The sequence below is a fragment of the Gorilla gorilla genome, chromosome 3 (assembly GCF_029281585.2).
Source record: "Gorilla gorilla gorilla isolate KB3781 chromosome 3, NHGRI_mGorGor1-v2.1_pri, whole genome shotgun sequence".
Lineage (NCBI taxonomy): Eukaryota > Metazoa > Chordata > Mammalia > Primates > Hominidae > Gorilla > Gorilla gorilla.
Genome location: NC_073227.2, coordinates 16,329,673 through 16,351,226, shown reverse-complemented (window position 1 = coordinate 16,351,226; position 21,554 = coordinate 16,329,673). Strand labels below are relative to the sequence as shown.

At 37.7% G+C, this 21,554-nt stretch overlaps 1 protein-coding gene across 6 annotated transcripts in view; it reads left to right on the top strand.

Moving 5' to 3' along the window:
• The window catches only part of STK32B (serine/threonine kinase 32B), a 448,182-nt gene that overhangs the window by 11,870 nt on the left and 414,758 nt on the right, over positions 1–21,554 (top strand). Inside the window, exon 1 of one of the 6 annotated variants that reach the window (XM_055384437.2) lies at positions 9,195–9,388. The exons of the other annotated variants lie outside the window; for them this stretch is intronic. The gene's annotated coding sequence lies outside the window, so the exon portion shown is untranslated. Of the gene's footprint in view, positions 1–9,194; positions 9,389–21,554 lie in introns of those variants that run through there. 6 annotated transcript variants of the gene reach the window in all.

Sequence of the window (21,554 nt, the reverse complement as noted above, 5' to 3'; positions counted from 1 at the left end):
CCTGTTGCATATATATCAGATTTCCTCTAGGATATATGCCACAGGAGGGCTGCTAGGTCATAGCACAGGTGTGTGTCCAAATTTTATAAGATGATGGCAAATTGTTTACCAACGTGATCATATTAATTTACACTCTGGCAAGCCATGTGTAGGCATTTCCATTGCTCTACATCAGCACTGTTCTATAGAAATGTGACTCAGTCGACAAATGTGAACCACATATGTAATTTTTAATAATACATTTTATTTAACCAAACTTACCCCAAATATTATCTTTCTTTTTTTTTGTCTTGAGAGAGTCTTGCTCTGTCACCCAGGCTGGAGTGCAGTGGTGCGATCTTGGCTCACTGCAACCTCCACCTCCCAGGCTCTAGTGATTCTTCTGCCTCATCCTCCCAAGTAGCTGGGACTACAGGTGCCCGCCACCATGCCCAGCTAATTTTTGTATTTTTAGTAGAGACGGGGTTTCACCATGTTGGCCAGGCTGGTCTGGAACTCCTGACCTCAAGTGATCCACCAGCCTTGACCTCCCAAAGTGCTGGCCAACTTTCAGTGTGTCATTTCAGTGTGTAATAAATACCAAAATTATTGAGAGATTTTACATTAGTTTATTCACACTGTGTCTTTGAAATTGAGTGCATATTTTACACTTTCAGCATGTCTTAATCTGGGTTAGCTATAATTAAAGTGTTCAAAAGTCACATGTGGCTATTAGCTAACTTATCGAACAGCATACCTTTATTTCCTCGCCAACATTAATTACTGTTGACTTTTCATATTTGCCAATTGATTGAGCATACAATAGTATTTCATTGTTTTAAATTGCGTTTTTATTGAGGTTGAAGTGTCTTTATATATTCAGTTCCCAGTCATGTTTCTGGTTTTATGAAGTTCCTGTTCATAACTTTGTTAATTTTTTAATTAGAAGTCTGTCTTCTTTGATTGACTTGTAGCTCTTTATATAGTCTACATGACATTTCTTTGTCAGTTATGTGCTGCAAATATTTTATTCTGTTTTGCAATTTCACTTTTCAAGCCCTTTATGATATCTGTTGACATCATAAATGCCTTCATTTTAATTTAGTCATACTTATTAAGCTTTCCTTGTGGTTTCCTTGTGGTTTATATTTTGTGTATAAATATGTATATGCATAAATATGTATATTTATACACAATATATAATATATAAAATATTATATATGATATATATATTATATATTACATGTAAAGATATATTTATTATAATATATAATATAATTCTGTACTTATATAAACATAATATAATTATATTACATAAATATATACTTATATACATATATAATATATAAATATATACTTATGTTATATACATATATAATATATAAGTATATACTTATGTTATATACATATATAATATATATACTTATATACATATATAATATATAAATATATACTTATGTTATATACATATATAATATATAAATATATACTTATGTTGTATACATATATAATATATAAATATGCATATATAATTATATAATATATAAAAATATATTTCTCCATAAGAAAACCTTCTCCACCTTAAGATTTATGCATATTATTTATTGATGCAATATTTCTTCTTAGTTTCAGTGACATTACACCCTCCAAGGTTTCCCCCTGCTTTTCTGGCTGTTCCTTCTCCTTCTTTGCAAGGCTGGCTTCCTGTCACTTGCAACGAAGCCCGGAGTTCAAGACTGAGCAATTGGACCTCTTACTTAGCTTTTTGTACTATCTCCCTAGGTGATCTTGTCAACCCCTGCATGTTCAATCACTCTGTATCAGTCAGGGTGCAGTCAGGACCCAGAACCTACACCAGTTTTCAAAAAGGGAAAATGTAATTCCAAGAACTGTCAACCAGTAAAAAGGTTAACTACTAAGTAGAGTCAAAGAGGACTCTAGGAGGTATAGAAGCAGCAACTTCAGCAAAACACCTAGTCTCTCTACGGCTGTGGAAGAGTGAACACGTAAAAGAACTCAGAAACTTAGAAGGTGGCCCCCTTCTCCGCGAAGTCTGTGATTCACATGTCTCTGGAGAAGGCATTGTTGCCACAATAGGCAGCCCACTGAGTGGCTGCAAGTGGTCCATGAGTGCCACTTAGATGAGGGCTACTAGGCCCCCTGGACACCATCCCGCTGAATGCCACATGGAAAATACACCGGAAAAAGGAAGAAAAGTCCTTCTTCTCACTCTGATCTTGCAGTGTCTTGCCTGTGCCTTGATTGGCAATGCCTAGCACGAGGCCAGCTGGAAAAGGAGAAATGTCTACAGGGTCCAGCTCCAACATCACAAATTTGATTTGGAGCTGAGAGTCAATAAATTAATAACTAACATATATTTTTATATGACAGTGACTGAGTAATTTTTTTTTTTTGAGACAGAATCTTGCTCTGTTGCCCAGGCTGGAGAGCAGTAGCGTGATCTTGGCTCACTGCAACCTCTGCCTCCCAGTTTCAAGCACTTCTCCTGCCTCAGCCTCCCAAATAGCTGGGATTACAGGCATTCACCACCACACCCATCTAATTCTTGTATTTTTAACAGTGACAGGGTTTCACTATGTTGGCCAGGCTAGTCTCAAACTCCTGGCCTCAAGTGATCTGCCCGCCTCAGCCTCCCAAAGTGCTGGGATTACAGGTGTGAGCCACCACGCCTGGCCAGACTCAATAATTTTTTACCTTAATTCATATTTCTCCTCTGATTTCCAAACCTCTGGTTTCCTATTTATAATTCCATTTGGATATCTCAAAAGAATTATTATCTCAAATTCAACACAACTTCACCAAACTAATTTTCTTCCAGAATTTCCTAGTTTAGTGTATAGTGTCATTATCCCTTCAGTTACAGAAGACAGCGTGTCTCAGGTTTTTCTCTTATCCCCACAAATCCAATTAAGCACCTGGCTATGTTGATTTTATCTTCTAAATAGCTCACAAATCTGCCTGTCTTTCCAGCCACACCAACCTCAGTTCAAACATCACGTTTCATGTGGACTCTCCTGGGCTTCCTGACTGGCCTCCCTGTCTTCTCTTGCACTTTCAGAACATTCACCACTCAACAGCTAGAAAATAGCTTCAAATCACAAGTATGATCGTGTCGGTTCCTTGCTTAACATTTTTTCAATGGCTTCCATTGCTCTCCAGACAAAGATTATAACCTGTAATACATCCTTCAGAACCCTGTATGGTCTAAAACCTGCCCAGCTCTCCCAACTCACCTCAAGCTGTGTTCCCCTTCACTGAATGAGTTCAATTAGTCACTGCACTTAAAGTTTTCAGCCAAATCTCTGGCACATGACGACTGTCCCATAAACTTAGCTATTTCTTCCTCTTGTATTCAATGTTATTATTTATACTCTTCAACCACACAGCCATTCTTTCAGTTTTTAAAAAGTTTACTCCTGCCCCAGGACCTTACTGTATGTTGTTCTGTCCCCTGAAACACTCTTTCCATCTTATCCTATTTGACTCAGTCATCTCCCACTTATCTTTCTTCAAGATGCCTTATCTGCTTCCTAGACTGGGTAATTCCTCCTAGAAGGTCCCTGAAATTATCACGTGCTCCTTCATAGCATTGAACACAGTTGTAATATTGCATTTACTCTTGTGGCTCTTTCATTAAGTCAGTGTATTAGTCTGTTTTCACACTGCTGATAAAGACATACTTGAGACTGGGTAATTTATAAAGGAAAGAAACTTAACGGACTCACAGTTCCAGTTCCATGTGGCTGAGAAGGCCTCACAATTATGGTGGAAGGCAAAAGGTACATCTTGCATGGCAGCAGGCAAAGAGGAAATGAGAACCAAGTGAAAGGGGTTTCCCTTATAAAACCATCAGATCTCATGAGACTTATTCACTACCATGAGAAAAGTATGGGGGAACCACCCTCATGATTCATTTATCTCCCACTCGATCCCTCCCCCAACACATGGGAATTATGGGAGCTACAATTCAAGATGAGATTTGGGTGGGGACACAGCCAAACCATATCAGTCAGTCACCCCCACAAGACCATAGACTCCACAAGGACGGGGTCTGTGGCTCTTGAGGTGTCTCCTGTGGGTCCCACTGCTTTAGAAAGTGTCTATCATTATAGCTGCTGGTTCTTGAGTATCAGAAAAGACTAAGGAAAATCACCATGTAAACTTATAAAGGTTACAGGTTCCTTCCCAGTATCTAAAGGAGAAAGCCTAGGGAAAGGGAAAATAAAATTATATTTAATAAATACCTACTATGGGCCAAACATTTTTATACATAATATGATCTTTATTTTTATTTTTATTTCAATAGCTTTAAGGGTACAAGTGTGTATTAGTCCATTCTCACACTACTATAAAGAAATACCTGAGACTGGGTAATTTATAAATAAAAGAGGTCTAATTGGCTCATGGTTCTGCAGGCTGTACAGGAAGCATGATGGCTTCTAGGGAGGCCTCAGGAAACTTTCAATCATGGCGGAAGGCGAAGGGGAAGCACGCACATCTTACATGGCTGGAGCAGGAGGATGAGAGAGGGAGGAGGTGCCACACATTTTTAAACAACCAGATCTCATGAGAACTCTATCATATGAACAGCACCAAAGTGGGAAGTCCTCCCTCATGATCCAGTCACCTCCCACCGGATCCCACCTCCAACACTGGGGATTATAATTCAGCATGAGATTTGGGCAGGGACACAAATCCAAACCATATCAAAGTGGATGAATTGTGTAGGTTACTTTCAATGACAAAAACCGCAATAACTTTTGCACCAACCTATACAATTCATCCATTGAAAGTTAACTTTCAATGGCAAAAACTGCAATAACTTTTGCAGCAACCTAATATAATGGTGAAGTCTGAAATTTTAGTGCACCAGTCACTGAGGTAGCATACATTGTACCCAATATGTAGTTTTTCATCCCTCACTCCTTTCCCATTCTTCCCCCGTCTGAGTCTCATGTTCATTATACCACTCTGTAAGCCTTTGCATACCTTAGCTCCCACTTATAAGTGAGAACATACAACATTTGGTTTTCCACTCTTGAGTTACTTCACTTATAATAATGGCCCCCAGTTCCAGCCAAGTTGCTGATATCTAATATTTAGAATAACAGTGTGAGAGAGGTTTTGTTAGCTCCATTTTATACCTGGAGATATGGGGATTTCTAAGAGGTTAACTAGGTTGTCTTAGGTGACATAATTGTGGTGCTTGGTCTCACTTCTTTCTGTATAACTGAAAAGCTCTTTCCCTCATGTTGGCCTTTCCTAAGACTCAATAATTTGCATCCCACCTGCAGAATTATTATTATTTTTTTACCATAGCTGTGTACTACCTGTACTATTGTTTAATACTTTTCTCTATCTTGACCATGACTTGAATAGAATTTTTTTGCAAGGAAACTTTATATTTCTGCTTTAAATTGCAGCCAGATTATGACTACTATAAATAGAAAATGAGATAAAATAAAAATTAAGATGGATGCAAAACAATGATATTCAGTGTAGTGATATGTTTTTCATTAACGTATTCATTATTCGCATAGTTACCTTTTGTGTGTGCATATGTATGTGGCAAGAACACGTAAGACCTACTCCCTTGGCAAATTTCCAGTATATAGTATGTTATTATTAACAACAGTCACCAATGATATTGTTAACCTTTTGTAGACCTTTAGTTTGCAACTTGTTCCATGGATAATTTTGGAATGGATTTGTAAATGTGTGAATGAGCAGTAGTGCTGCATGGCAGTTGTACAGATGCAGGGTTGGAGCTGTGGAGAGGTCTGCAAGGTATGCCCAGCTTAGGGGTTTGTGTTTTAGTTCAAGATAATGGCAGGTTCTCGTTTTTTTTTTTTTTTTTTTGAGATGGAGTCTCGCTCTGTCGCCCAGGCTGGAGTACAGTGGCACAATCTGAGCTCACTGCAAACGCCGCCTCCCAGGTTCACAGTGGCAGGTTCTTGAGGGAGTTTGAGCCCCACACTTCCTTTTTGACACTGGAGCTGCAGCATGTGCTCTTTTAGGCAGCTCTCTAAACTACGTTCCACCTTCCAGCCCAGCTTAGAGATAGGCTATGGGCCTTGTGCTTATGTATATCTGAGATGTACCAGGACCGCTGTCCAGGTCCATCATGGAATCTTTCAGCAGGGATGCTCCTGACATAGCACAGTGGTTAAGAGCACAGACTCTGAAGCTGGATTGCCTGGAGTCGAAAGCTGCCTCTGCTACTTCCTAGCTGAGTGATCTGAATACGTTTCTTCACCTCTCTGACCCTCAGTCTCCTCATGTGTAAAGTGAGGGTTAAATGGTACTTACTTCATACATTGGTGTCAGTACTAAATGAGTTAATGTATGTAAAGTGCTTACACAGTCTGGCAGTAATAAGTACTATATAAGATTTATTAAAATTTTATGACTGAAGATTCTATGTGGAGGTCAAAGGCACAGATTTTGGGATCACACAAGTCTGGTTTCAAATCCTGCTTTTTCTGTGTGTGGGCTATGTTACCTTGGGTCAACTACTTATCCTCTCCGAGCCTCAGTTTCTTCTGCTGAAGAATGGGGATGCACTCTGACATGGTCCTTGTGAGGATGGAGTGAGGTAACCATAGGTCAATGGCTTCATCATACAGTGTGCAGCACTTAGGAGGATGCCTGGCTCAACACAGGAGGCACAAAACATGGAGAGAAGGCAGGCAGGGGGCTGCTGTTTATTCAGCCAGAAGAAGGTGGCTCTGGCTTCCTCCCAGCGAACATTCCATCCCAGCTGTCAGGCGGTTCTTTCTCATTTCCATTCTCCTAGGAAACAGCACATTCTGATGGACTCTGGCCCTCAAAGCTTCTTTGGCTGAACCCTCATGCTACCTGTCAGGAAGGCAGAGGCCCGTTCTTAGAAGTCTGACTCTGGCAAGTTGTGTGGAACTGGTGGTTGGGGAGCAGCGTCCTCTTGTCATGTTGTTGCTGCTAATGTGGATCAAGCTGACTTTCGTGTCCTGGAGTGTTGTTTTTGCTGTATTTCTTGGCAGCCCCTATGGAGAGACTGGGGGCTGGAATGGGGACTTAGGATTAGATAATGAGCCCCTGTCCTTTAGAAAATATCTGTCATTGTAGGGGCTTGAGGGGAAAACAATAAAAGTCCTTGGATGCCTAATGCTTAGGTTGAATTGTGTCTTCTAAAATAAGACATGTAGAAGCCCAAACTCTGATTACTTTGCAAATGATCTTACTTGGAGATACAGGATAATCAAATTAAAATGAAGTTGTTAGGGTGGGCCCAATACAATCCAAGTGGTGTCCTTGTGAAGAGGTGAAATTTGGACACAAAGACACAAGTAAGAAAGGATACGGTAGAGTTCCTTGGCGGTTCCATTCTCTCAGAGCAGCATCGCTCTCTTTCTGTGTTTGAAGCAAGTTATTCTGGTTGGAACAGAACGTGCAGCCTTTTAGGGCCATCAGTGTCCTGAGCACCCAGCTGTAGATAAAACGCACTTATTTTGCACTCACTTTGTATCCGGCGGAACCTCCTGAGTCCACAGAAGGCTGTCCCACAAGAAGGCGTTCCTAGGCATGAAAATGGAGGAATGGTGGATGGGTGCACTGAGCGTATAACCTCTGCTCCTGTGCATGCTCCGTGGTAATTGCTTCCAGAGCAAAATCTCAAAGACAAAAGAGCAATAGCAGATCATTAAAACAAGCACCGGGCCCTCCTGAGTGCAGAATGCTGTATGCACAGGTTGCAGGTCCCTGAAGCTGGCTCTATTAGTAGAAGACGAGGAGACACTTAATGGTTTTAATATGGGGAGTGATGTGACCAGGTTTTCAGTTTGCAGTGATCACGCTAGGTGCAGACTGAAGGATGGTTTGGCAGGGGAAGAAATTGGTCACCAGGAAAACATGTTACTCCACAAGAAAGAGGAGGGCTACAAATGCCCATACTATTGGCTATGTTTGCATATATGTATATAGTTACTTTTAACCACTATACATTGATGTACATATGAACACCAAAATATGCCTACAGATGCTTTACAAACCTTCCATCTCCTTGATCCTGTGGAAAATGCCAGTGAATTCTCACTTATAGGAAACAAAGCTTATCAGACTCAATATAATTGTGCTGCAGCAGAATCCTCTACCGTTCATTTAAGTGGTATAAGATATTTATAAATTCCATTTAAAATGTAATTATTTTTAAGCACACTTTCCAAACAAAATCAAAAAAGTCATTGCATGTCATATTTAATAAGTTTCAACACAGTTTCTTAACCCTTCTCTCCAGAGTATAATTACGCCATCAATCTTCCTGGAGAATCAAAGGAGCTTAGCAGAACACACCTTTCATGCATTAACCAGAATTATGTTTGCTTAGGATTTGCATTTGAAAGTGATTTGCATTGGCATTTTATTTCTTCCAGAAAATAACAAATGTTTCTGATCTTTCTGAGGTATCATGGTCTTAAACTGTGGCTATAAATCTTTCAGAACTTATATTTTACCAATTCCTTTAATTTCTGTGATATGATGGGTAGGGAGAGAAACAAAACTATAATTTAGAAACATTTTTCTTTCTTAGCCAGAAAACAAAACACAAGATCAGGCCATGGCATGCAGGTTGCCAATTTGATTTGTTTCTTGTCTTACACCCCCTGGTGACCCTTGAGTGAGATGCCCCGACTCCTCATCTTTCTGGATGCATTTATCTGTTTGTAATTAATGGGAATACGGTGTTAGATTCTGATATAAATTTATGGCTGAAACCTGTAGGGCAGAGGTTTTCAAATAGGGTGTTTGTTTGGGATGAGTTTAAAGTAATAGTTATTTAAAATACCACTAGTATATTCTACACTGACAACTCTCTCTTTGTTGTTGTTTGTTTGCAGGCTCAACTTGTACCTGCAGACTCAAAATTTTAATTGGCAACCCCACATTTACATTGTTACATGGGAATCTAGTAGAAACCTCCAATTGCACTCCTGCTTCTCTTCCTATCCCTAAATGTACCCCTCCTCAGTCTTTCCTACTTCAGCAAGTAGAGATTACATTCCTTCAGTTGCTCAGGTTCACACTTTAGAGTCATGCTTGACTTTTCTCTTCTTTGCACATTGCAAAAACCCCCTTATCTGTGCTCTTGTCATTCATGTCCCTTCACTCTCATCTTTTAACCTCATCATTTCAACACCAAGACACTGAGAAATCTAGAACAGGAATGCAAACGGACTCACTGCTGTCATTTGTCTCAGGCTTCCAGTCCCAATTCTGTTTATTTGCAATCATTTGGAGTTTATTCAGACTTATAACTCAGCATTTGATCTACCTTGGTAAACATGCCATCTACACTTGAAAGGAATATATATCCTTCTGCTACTGGTGTACTGTTTCATAAATCTCACTTAGGGTAAGTCTCCCATATCCTTATGGAGTTTTGTTGCTTTTTAAAAAGATAATTACTGAGAAAAAAGTGTTAACATCTTTATGTATGATTGTGAATTTTCTATTATATTTAATTTTGTCCGTGATTATGTATTTTCAAATTATGTTAATAATTATATGCACATTTAGGATTACTTTGCGTTCTTGATGAATTGACCCTTTATCATTATAAAGTATTCTCTTTATCTCTGAAAATACTACTTGTTGTGAATTCGACATGGCTGCTATTAATAGGATCACAGCAGCTTTTTAATTTATTTGTATCTTTGAATACAAGCATCACTTTAAATAGCATATAGTTGGGTCTTCCTTTTGTATTTTGCCTGGAAACCTCTGCCTTTTAATTAGAGTATTTGGTTTATTTATATTTAATATGATTATTGGTGTGGTCAGATTTAATTCTACCACCTTGCTCTCTGTTTTCTATTTGTTTTCTGTGTTCTTTGCTCTATTTTTTCCTTTTTGTATTTTTTGTTAATCTAATGATTTTTAAAAATTCTATCACAACTATTGGCTTTTAAACTGAAGGTGCTATAGGGATTTACAATATACATCTTTAATTTATCACAGCCTTACTTGCATTATTATGCTACTACAAATGAAAGTTTAAAAACTTATAATAGTATAATTCCATTTTCCCATTTGTTTTCTTATTTTGTAATATATCTTTATTTCTACATGTAATATAAAATTCATGGTATGTGATTATTAGTTTTTCTTTAAGTACCAGGTTTTTCTTTAAGAAAAGAAAAATGTTTTGTATTTACCCATGTATATAACATTTCCAGTGCTCTTAATTACTTCCTATGGATTCAGAGTTTTATCATATATTATTTGTCTTCAGCCTGAATAATTTCTGTTGTGCTTTCAGATAGTACAGGCCTGCTAGGAACAAATATTTTCAGCCTTTATTTAATTAAACATCTTTATTTCACTGTCATTTTTTGAAGAATATTTTCACCAGACATAGAATTCTCAGTTGACTTATTTATTTATTTATTTATTTATTTTAGCAATATCATTCCATTATCTCCTTGACTTTGTTTTTTTCTGAAAAGTCAGCCATCATTCAAACAGTTGTTCTTCTGTAGGTAGTGTGTTTTTTTATTCCTGAATTTTTCTTTATCTTTTATCAGTTTCCCTATGATATATCAAGATGTGGTTTTCTTTGCTTTTATTCTTCTTAGGGTTTGCAGAGCCTTTTGGATTGTGGATTGATATTTTAAATCAAATTGGAAGACTTTCAGCCAATATTTTTTCTATTTTCTACCACATTCTCTCTCTCCTCCCACACATCCCTCCCCGTTTTATTTGTCTCTCTCCTCCTTTTAGAACTTCAGTAACATGTATTTCAGACCACTTGATAGCATTCCACAGACTACCAGAGATTCTGTTCATTTGTAAATATATATATATATATATATATACACACACACATACATACATATATGTGCGTGTGTGTGCGTGCGTGAAATATATTTCCTTATTTGGCTTCAGTTTGGATACAGTTTTTATTCATCTATCAAGTTCACAGATCCCTTCTGTATTGTCCACCCTTCTCTTTCTAGTCCATGAATTTTAAAATTTGAGATATTATATTTTCTAGTTCTAGGACTTTCATTTTTTCCCCCAGATTTTCTATATTTCTGCTGAAATTCCTCATGCCTTTGTCCACTGTATTTATTTTTTTCCTACAAATTCTTTAAAAATTCTGCTAACTTCAACATCTTAGTCATGTTGGGTCTCTTTCTATGGATGTTGTTTTCTTTACCATGGAACACATTCTTCTGTTTCTTTACATATCTAGTATTTTTCTTTGTATGCTAGATATTGTAGATGGTATATTATAGAAGCTAGCATGTGTAAAGCACTGAACACATGTCTGGCACAATAAATATTAGCTAGCATTATCATTTCAGAATGTTTTAATGAATATTACGCTATTTTATTCAATGAACTTTTTATTTCAGATATTGTATCTCTCAGTTATGTGATTTCTACTTGGTTATCTTCCTCTGAGGAGTGTTGAGTTTTATTCCACTAGGAAAATCAATATCTGGAAGTTCATTTTGATCTTTAGATATGTGGTTTCAGACTTTGTTAGAATGGATCTCTTTTGGTTTTGCTTTTCATTCTAGAGTGTATCCTTCACTTCTGGGACTTGATACTTACTCTTACTACACTTAATTTGAACTTCAAACTCTATGTCTCCAACACTGGGCAGCTACTGAAATCTCTACTAAGCTCTTTCAATTTTTCACCCATTGTTTCACTGGGATCCTTGGAGTTTCACCCCATTCATGCCCATTTCAAGAGACCACCAGGGATTTGAGGGGAGCTTGTATGCACATTTTGGGGCACTGAAATTAATTTTTGTGTATTGTTATTTCTTTAGTATAAATTCCCAACAATGTGATTATTGGAATAAAGGGTGTAAATGTATTTATAATTTATAACTCATAAGACCTTGGCATTCCATTTTTCTTAAGTTTTGTTGCCACTAGTACAGCACAAATGTGATCATTCTGCCATAACTTCTCTTCAAAAACATTTTAACATTGTTGAATTTGTTTTCTTAATTTGGTGGATTTGAAATGAAACCTGAAGGTTTTATTAATGTCCATGACATTGATTCCTTGACAATGTCACTTTTATTCACTTTTTTATATGTCTTCTGTGAAAATCGCCTTAAAAATGTTTCTGAATCTTTTTGCTATGTTTTTGATTTTTTAAAAATATATCTAAGTAGGTTCATAATTCATTTCAGCCATTAACCCTTGTGTCCACCTTGTGCCCAATTTTATTTTCTCCTCCTTTTAATATTAGTTTATCTTTGGATAAATTGAATCTTAACCAAATTCAATTTTGGTGCAGCATTTTGATTCTTTTTTTAAAATACATGCTTATTATAAAAAAATTGAAAAATTTAGGAAACCTGAAAATATTGTCAATAATGGTCATTTTGATAGATTTCTTATTGTTCTCTTTTCAAGAACAGTTTTTTTCTTTATTCTGCAAATTCATTTTTTATTCTACTTTCCACTTAACATTGTCATATAAATATTCTCCTGTTCTTTCAATAAATATGTATTACTTTGTCTCTACCTTGCACAGTGCAAGGGTCCATGTAATTACATGTTTGCCTGATTGTTTCAGTCAGTTTTTGCTGCATAACATACCAGCCCAAAATTTAGTAGCATATAGCAATAAGCATTTATTTCTTGCTCATGCATCTATGGGACTGCAGCCCTGGCTGGAGATGCAGAATTAACATGGACTAAGTCCTTCTCATGGCAATGGCAGAAGTGCTAAGAGGATAAGCCCAGCTGTATGGGACATTTCACATTTCTGCTTGTATCATGTCTATTACCATTTCATTGGCTGAATAAAGTCACATGACCAAGAGAACCCAAAGTCAAAAGTTGGGGAAGCATACTGTGCTGATGAAGAGTCGATGGCATCCATGTGAATGTAGAGTACGACTAAGGAGGAGTGAAGAATTGGAACAAATAATCCAATCTACCATAATAATAAATTAGTATTATATTTTAACAATTGCATATTATCCTAAGGAGGTACTGTAATTTTCTTCACTTGTCCCCTATTTTGGGGGCATTTAGCTTATTCCTAGTTCCTCTTTCTCATAAATGATGCAAAATTGACCATGTTTGCTTATAAATTTTTTACCTTGCATTCATGATAATTTCCTTACAGTTATCAATTCCCCAGAGGGGAATTACTAGACAAAAGCATAGGGGCATTTTTAATGTCTTCTGGATCACAATTTGTTGCTCTTTATTGCTGATAAACATTTTTTCTACATTGTTTTTTCACTGACTAGTAAATACTGCATATTCACAAGGCTGATCTATACCAACATAATCTGCATTTCGCATCTTTTCAGCTAATGCTGTGGAAAATGTATGAAAAAGCTGTTGAATTTTAAGTTGATGAACTCTGTACATGGTAATTACAGGTTGAAAAATGGAAATGATGATAAACTTCGCATGTATAAATCTTTGCCACAGTTACAGTGGCCACAATTTCGAGAGTAGATACTGATATCATAGGATCCTTGGACTTTTTTTTATAACTAAGTCTGGATCAAAAGAGAAATATTTATTCCATCATTGTAAAATTTTACTAGGCAGTGAATTTTCTTCCTTTTGTATTGTTATGGAAAGTTTAGGTCACTGGGGGAAGAAGTTCAAGGAGGAGAGACAAAGGGAGGCTTCCTTGGTTCAGGCCTCATCATCTGCAGTGATGGGCTCTGGACAGACGATGCTTTTATGTGGAGGACTCCAGATTATCTGAGATACCTCCCTGAACTGTAAGCTCCATGTGGGCAAGAACCTTTTCTGCCACATTTCTTTCTGTACATGCAGCAACTAGAAAACTGTGTGGCACTCCTTCCTTTTTATGTAATATTTGTTGAATGAATAAACGAGTCTGCTAGTGTACTGTACATTTAATATGGTCCCCCATGTCAGTTTACCAAAGAGAGACAAAGCGGAATATCAGCAGAAATATTATCCCACTACCTTGTCTATCTCCCTGCTGCACGCAGGCATTTCCTTTTACAGTCCAACCCTCTTGGTGGTGCTTCCTTATCCCCCAGTCTCACCCTAGGCACTCAGATGTCACTGCCGTTGCCACAGTTTCCCCAACCAGCTGTGAGGGCAGACACCCACTGAACTCAAAACAGCTTTGGAATTCTCTTTAAGACACTTCCAGGCAGCTTCTCTGCAGCAGTCAGAATGGGTGCTTGAGGTAGAGCCTCTCCCTGGCTGACCCCATTGCACAGCCTTCCTGTGGGTCCACCTCCCCAGCCCTTTTCCCAAGATCTCTTCTCTTCTCCCTTGCAGCCAAGGTTAGATGCTCAAAATACCTCTTACCTATTTTCTAGCCTAAGACACCTGGCAGCTTTATATAACAACTCCAATGCCATGCAATCCATAGCAAAGAGGCTGCGGGGGAAGGCAGGAAATCAGGTTTCCCTTATAATATCAGGGAGTCTTAGAGCCCTGGAGAATCCCAAACATTTTAACAGTTTCAAGGCTATTTTAGGGCAGACTCTATGGCAGGAGCTTCTATCCTGTAGGATGCTTTTGTCTTCAGGTAATAGAAAAGGCAACAAATAATAACTTAAACTGTGAGGATATTTCTTGTGTAATTAACAAGAAGTCCAGAAGGAAGTGGCCCAGGGTGCAATAATGTCATTGAAAACCCTGGTTCTTTCTGTCCTGCTGCACTGTTGTCTGATTATGGGCTTTTTCACACATCTCTTCTCTCAACGTCTTAACATGGCTGCCACAGCTCCCACAAATCCCCATATGATAGTGTCCAGAGCAGGAAGAGCGTAAAGGAGGAAAGGGGCCTTTTCTTCTCTTGCCTCTTTCATCAGGGGGCACAATACTTCCTGGAAGCTATGTGCAGACTTCCCCTTGTAGCTCATTGGTCATAAGTAGGTCATGTGTCCACACCCTGGATCAATCACTGGCCAAAATGTGCTGGACTTCCATATATGTCCTGGATCAAGAAGGATTCACTCTCTAGAACTTTGTCAAAGAAAACCAGGAAGAAATTAGAATGGCTTTAGGGTAGAAAAGCTAGGGTCTGTTAGCCTGAAAAAACAAAAACAAACAAAGACTGAAACAAAACAAACTGACATGATATGAAAAGAGGAAGCCAAAAATTCAAGTAAAATGCAAGGCCACATTATTGTGAAGTTAATATGTGCAAGGTGGGTCTTTGCCACTAGCCAAATATTGATAAGTTCTGGGGGTCTAGAATGTTGGGGATTCAACTACGTCCAAACCTGTCTGAGCTCCAGATTCTGTCTGGCATCTCCTGGTGGCATGTGTTCACTCTGATTTAAGTATTACTTGGGATGCCTCCTTGTTGGATTCAGAGAGAATTTTGGGGACTGATGGAGCACCCTCCATCTACCTGCTTCCCAAGTCAAGGTTGCCAGAGTTTCCCTGCCTGGCCTTGGCCTCCCCTTCTCTCCCCTGGCCACCTTTCCCAGAAGACCCCCCCCACCCTCTATTACTCTTCTCTCAGAAGATCAAACTCTGCCTTTGAGAAGGGGGGGCCAGCACAGGGAAGTGGAGTTATAGTGGAATTGGTGCTAGCACCGGTTTTAGTGTATTTCAGTTTCTGTCACAACAACCCATGAAATTAGAATAACTATCTCTGTTAAAAGTAAAATTGTTTTTTTATATAAAATGAAAGTAAAAATGTTGAAAACGCTGCAGTTAGAAGAAAAAAGCGTTCTCATCACCCAGAGACAATTGTTATGCCTTAGCAATTCCTCTCCAAACTTTTTTTAGTAAGCTTTTTTTACATCCTAGTCATACTGTATTACATTTTGTATTGCCAGAATATGTTTTAAACTCTTAAAAATGTTTAATGGCTGCAGAATACTCCATCATTGGGCCATACAGTAATTTATTTAACTATATTCCTATTGTTGGATGTTTGGGCCCTTTCCAGTGTTTTATTTTTAGAACTAAGAATGTATAAATTGTATACATAAAACTTTGCACTTTTTGCTGTTTTCTTAGAATAAATTTATTGAAGGAAAATATACAAGGTGAAATTTATAAACATTTTTCTATCAATCTTGACTTTATTCCCAAATTATTATTCATAAAATTTATGCCAGTGCTTGGCTCACTGCATCCTAGCCAGGAAAGAGACATATTTTAAAGTTTTGCTCATTAGGAAGGCAAAATTTCAATCTCATTGGTTTAAATGAGATTCTTGTTGCTTAGAGAGTTAGAAAATTTTCATACATGGTTATTACTATGTGTCTAAAACTGAAATCTTTATCTTCACCCTTAAACAGCTGCTGCCTGCAGTTAATGGAAACTCCATCTTTTGAGAGGCCTAGGTCAAAATTTTGGGGTCATCCTTGATGCTTTGATTACTCTTCCACCCCTCATTTCTCACTCAGTCTACAATGAATCCCTCTGCATGACCCCTACTGTTCCCAGCTGGGCCAGGCCACTGTACTCTTTTGTCTGAGTCACTGCAGTAGTCTGGACTATTGCCATTTGCTACAACATGAATGAAACTGATGGACATTATGCTAAATGTAGTAAGCCAGACACAGAAAGACAAATACTCCATGATCTCACTTTTATGTGATCTCTAAAAAAAGCCAAACTCACAAAAGCAGACAGTAGGATGGTAGTTAAGAGAGGTTGGGGGCTGGGGAATATAGGGGGCTGTTGGCTAAAGGGTACAGACTTTCCCATATAAGATCAAACCGTTCTGGAGACCTAATGGTACAGCATAGTGACTAGAGTTACTAGAATTACTAATAATGTATTGTAACCAGGTCTCAGCACAGAAGCCAGGGTCTTCTCATTACACCGTAACTAAGATCATGTTACTCCAGCACACAGAACCCTCTGTGGCTCCCTATTACTATCAGTGAAGAAGCCCAAGGATCAAATTCTCTAAGGCCCTTTATGATCAGGCCCCCTGCCACCTCTCAGACACCATCGTCTTCTGCTTTCCCCATCACTCTCTTGCTGGACCTTGTGTATACCAAGGCCATACCTCCCTCAGGACCTTTGATCTCATTGTCTGCTGCTGTCACATTTGCTTTCTTGCTGTTCTTTGAACACTCAGGCACTGCTTCAGGACATTTGCACTTGCTGCTCCTCCACCTGCCTGAAATGCTCTTTCCCAGATACTTGCATGACTACTTCTTCCTGGCTTTTTTTAGATCTTTTCTGAAACATCAGTTTCTCAAGGAGTCCCTCTCTGGTCTTCCTTTCTCAGCTTTTCTCTCTTACTGATATTTCACCTTGCACCTAGCTAATATATGCTTTTCTTATTTATCTTAATTGTCATTTACAACCCCACTAAAATTAAGCTATTATAAGGCAGATATTTTTTCCAACTTTATTGAGATAATTGACAAATAAAAATTGTACATATTTAAGGTGTACAATGTGATATTTCAATATACATACACATTGTGAAATGATTATCATAATCATATTAATTAACATATATATCGCCTTACATAGTTACCTTTTTTGTGTATATGGTGGGAAAACTTGAGATCTACTCACTTAGCAAATTTCAAACCTACAATATTTTATTAGTAACTCTAGTAACTCTAGTCACCATGCTGTACCATTAGGTCTCCAGAACGGTTTGATTTTATATGGGAAAGTCTGTACCCTTTAGCCAACAGCTCCCTATATTCCCCAGCCCCCAACCCCTCTTAACTACAATCCTACTGTCTGTTTTTGTGAGTTTGGCTTTTTTTTAGAGATCACATATAAGTAAGATCATGGAGTATTTGTCTTTCTGTGTCTGGCTTACTACATTTAGCATAATGTCCATCAGTTTCATTCATGTTGTAGCAAATGGCAATATTTCCTTCTTTTTGTTTTTTAAAGGCTGAATAGTATTTAGGGCTGACTAATACGTTTAATATATATATACATACCAAATTTACTTCATTCATTTTTCCATCAACAGACACATAAGTTGGAGTTCCCTATGTGTAGTGAGTATCTTTTCTCTTGATGCTTTCAAAATTATCTCTTTGTCTTTCATTTTTAATAGTTTGATTGCAATGTGTTTTTGTAAAATCTTGTCTGGGTTCAACCACTTGAAACCTTTAAGCTTCATGTATCTGGATGTCTGTATATCTCCGCATATTTGGAGTGTTTTCAAGCCATTATTTCTTTAAATGAGATTTCTGGCCTTTTCTCTCTCCTTTTTCCTCCTGGTATTCCCATATTCCCATAGTACATCTATTATTTCTGTTGGTGCTTTCCCATACATTCTTTAGGCTTTCTTTATTCCTTTTCATTCTTTTTTTCTTTTTTCTCCTCTGAATGGATAATTTCAAAAGACCTTTCATCTAGCTCAAAGATTCTTTATTCTTCTTGATCAAGTTAGCTGTTGCCGTTGTCTGTTGTGTTTTTCATTTCGTTCATCATATTCTTCAGTTTCAGAATTCTGCTTTTAAAATATTCTTTCCATCTCTTTGTTAAACTTCTAGTTTTTGTTCATGTATTGTTTTCCTGACGTCATTGAGTTTTCTGTGTTCTATACCTCACTGAGCTTCCTTAAAAACTATTATTTTGAAATCTTTGTCAGACAGTATATGTATCTTCATTTCTTTGGGGTTGGTTAATGGAAAATTATTGTGCTTCTTTGGAAGAATTGTGTTTTCTTAAATTTGTTTGTTTGTTTCTGGCACCCTTGCCTTTCTGTCTTTGCATTTGAAAAAGCAGTCCCCCACAATTTTTAATGTCTCATTTTAGCAGAGAAACACCTATACTAGTCAGCCCAGCTGGGATTTTTTAGGCTTTCTTAGACCTCTTATACAGGTCTGCCTGCTCTACATCTTTTTTTTTCTCCCTTGGAGGGATTTCTTAAGATTGTGTTCTTAATCCTGCAGATTCAGGCCAGGTACTGAGAGCCTCCCATTTGTTGTCCCGAAGGAGGTACCCTGAAATTCTCAAGTTTTTGTGACTTTTCCCAATCCTACAGAGTCAGGTCAGCTGTCTGCATGTGCTCATGAGTCTTCTGCAGAGGTTCACACTTGCACAAGTCCATGGAGGTGCATCCAGGTGGCCAACTTCAGGGCAGGGAGAGAGGGATGAGGCAGATGGAGCATTGTAGGTACCCATGTGCTAATTGAGGAATCCATAGGTGAAGTATTCCAAACAGCCTGTAAGAAGACTTTTTGATGAAGTCTGTGAAGCAGTTAGAAGGAATTGCAGTCCTTTGTTGAGGAGAGAGCCCTGTTGTCATGGGGAATTTTGTCTGTCTGATTCACTCCTATGAGCATTGTAGGTACCCATGTGCTAATTGAGGAATCCATAGGTGAAGTATTCCAAACAGCCTGGGAGAGGACTTTTTGATGAAGTCTGTGAAGCAGTTAGAAGGAATTGCTGTCCTTTGTTGAGGAGAGAGCCCTGTTGTCATGGGGATTTTTGTCTATCTGATTCACTCCTATATCCGTATCTATTGCCTGCTGGAAATGTAATGACAACTCTAACTTTTTGACAATGAATGAATACATGTGCATTTCCTTTTCAGGGCATTGTCTGCCCAGGTTCTTTGTGGTTTTTTGTTTGGAATACTGATTAAATTTTTTTCTATCATGAAAGTAGTACATGTTCATAGTAAAAAAAAAATTGGAAAATGTCCAAAAATCACAAAGTTAAAAAACGCCACTACTCTGGTCTTAACTTTGAGTGAGAACCAATGTTAAATTTTGCCTTATTTCCCAGGAAGATTTTTTTTTCTCTCCTATGCATAGATATTTTGAAAATGTGTTCATTGTGCAATACAATTCACTTTCCACTTTCCAACTTTCCATTGATTGGTATTTTCCACAAACAATAGCAATTTTTACATAATGCTTTGGTGATTTCAAAATATTACAATAAACGAACACTTTATTTTACCTAGTTTTTATTGTTGGCTTTGTTATTTCCATTTTATTTGCCACTGTAAGTAGTGTGATGAACATTCTAGTGCATATCACTGTCTCTGTCTTTCAGATAATTTTCTTGAACTTGATTTTCTAAAGTAGAAAATGATTATGAGCAGTTTTAAGGCTCTAACATTTTTTTCAACTTTAAGACTTTGTTTGGATAGACCTTGGGATGACTAAAATTTAGCTTTAGTTAATAGTTCCTTTTCGAAATAGATTTAGAAATCTATATCCTCTTTGGTTCATGTTGTTTGGGAGATATTTTCATTTTGGTTTATGGAGTATGTTGAACAAAGTCCACTTGACTGTGGAAGGAAACAGGCTCTTGACTGAGTTGTATTTTCGTCTTTGGCTCATTCACATGTTTCTGAAAGACCTTGGGCAAGTTACTCAACTTTTGAGCCTAATTTTCTGAATGTGTCACTTGTTTATAATTACATCTGCTTTGTTGTAAGGGTTAAATCAGATGGACTTCATATAGCCCCTTACACAGAGACTGGCAAACAGTACATGCTCAATAAATGGACATGGACATTACTGCTATTTTAAACTATTAAAGGCTAGAATTATTCCCAGTATTCAGTATGTACATAAGTAATAATTGGGCCACTGTTTATTCATCTGTGTTTAAATGACAAAAGGAAGAGATAGTATCTATTTTGCTTCCTTAGATATAGACTGCTCTTCTGTTACCTATTTTTTTTTTTTCTCACTCTCTTGCCCAGGCTGGAGTGCAGTGGCACAATCTCGGCTCACTGCAACCTCCAACTCCTGGGTTCAAGCAATTGTGCTGTGTTGGCCTCCCAAGTACTGAGGTTAAAAGCACCCGCCACCACATCTGGCTAATTTTTGTATTTTTAGTAGAGATAGGGTTTTTACCTTGTTGGCCAGGCTAATCTTGAACTCCTGACCTCAGGTGATCCACTGGCCTCAGCCTCACGATGTGCTGAGATTGCAGGCGTGAGCCACCATGCCCAGTCTGTTACCTGATTTGTTATACTTTCTATGTCTGTTTCTCTCTGCAACACTACTTTTCAGTAATTGCTGTCCCTCCAACCTCTGTATTTAAATCCTGGTAGTTTTCTTGGATATCTCATATTTTAGATATAATTTGCTTTGGTGAATTAGTGAATGTCTTCAATATTTCCGCAAACCTCTCTATTATCATATTTACCCCATTTTGACTTCACTTCTTTGTATTGGAGAACTGGCTGCCACATGTAGCCTTGTCGACTGGCATCTCTGTGTGTGTTTTGCTGAGCGCCTTCTGCCAAACTTCTGTATTACAAAAGACAACAGCATTATTTACAACAGTGAAAGATGGTTAATAACCTAGATAGTTAACATGAGTGGAAATATTCAGTAAATTATGATAATTCCCTAAAATGGAATATTTTGAAGACATGAAAAAAATTATATTTATGAAGAATTTGTAATGGTGATAAAATGATTATAATAAAAATATTTATGGCAGGATTCCAAGTATGAAAAGAAAAGAAGATCTTCAGAATGCTTTAGTTAGCTAACAGAAACTGGCTCTGAATGCAAGGTTTTCAGATTTTTATTTTGTATTTCTTTAAATATTTTTGTTTTCAAATATTTCTGTGCTATGAACAATTTTCTTTCTTTGTTGGAAAAATTAACTTCTGTA